Source organism: Octodon degus, unplaced genomic scaffold, assembly GCF_000260255.1.
Source record: "Octodon degus isolate 3935 unplaced genomic scaffold, OctDeg1.0 scaffold00122, whole genome shotgun sequence".
Taxonomy (NCBI): Eukaryota; Metazoa; Chordata; class Mammalia; order Rodentia; family Octodontidae; genus Octodon; species Octodon degus.
The window spans coordinates 6,274,012-6,275,103 of NW_004524698.1; positions in this window are offsets into that span (position 1 = coordinate 6,274,012).

Sequence of the window (1,092 nt, forward strand, 5' to 3'; positions counted from 1 at the left end):
AGTGACTTTCTGGCACAGCATTAATCACTTCCTTGTGAACAACTGGGAAAATGAATTTCATGTGACTGCAGGCAGGTAACAAGCAAAATCCTCTGTTGAGTCCTATGAAGAAGGAAAGAATTTTATGGAATGGGGAAAAACAAGTTTTCCATTTTTTTCTAAACTGAGGTTTCTCTTTTCATTTTAAAATCTCAATAGTTTTCCATTTTATCATTTCAATCAATCATGGAAAATGATTCTGAGATGTTTATTTGTGTAGCTGTTAGAGAGTAAGAGTGCCCTGTGAGTAAGGAACGTTAAGAGTTGTCACCAGTCCAGTGAGGTCCAGTCTTTTCTGAGAAATAATTCCTACTCTATGAGTTAGATTTATTAAACCACAGGTCTATGGCACAGGGAAAGGTAATGAGCCATGTGGACCCTTTAGATCTAAATTGCTTTTACTTAGTTGTGACCCAGCTCCGTGTGATGGATTTATTATGGGTTACAGCCTGTGATAAAGAGATATTCACACTACAAAAGAAAAGTCTTTAGAGGGTAACTCTAGGCTTGACATGTAATTATTACCACAAGGTGTTTGAAAGCTCTGGCAGACATTTTGACTTGCAATCAGTCTTGAATTTTTTTTGGTAGATTGGACAACTGTCCTACATCTTTTAGGAATAGTGAACTCTGAAAAAATAAAAAGACAATATGTTTCCCTTGTTTTGGCATGTGAGATTTCAAACAGAGCTGAGATGGACATGCTAAAGCTTAGCTTCTCCAGGGAAGTATAGTTATAAACAGTCTAACCTTGCAGGTTGCCATCAGAAACCAGCCTCTTCATGCTAAACTACCAACATAAACAAGCCTTGACCCAAAAAGCACAGTGACTGAACTCAGCCAGCTGTCTTAGTCTTCAATGGGGAGAACTCTTGGTGTCTAATCTGGCCTTTACAGTTCCTCTCTCCACATAGACACCAAGAGTGTACAGTCCTGCAGGAACCACAGATCCTCTGAATGCAAAGATGGAGTAGCATTGACAAAGCATTACTATTTTATTATATGTGAAAAACAACTTTAAGAAGAGATTTTTGGGTCTGGGCCATAGCTCAG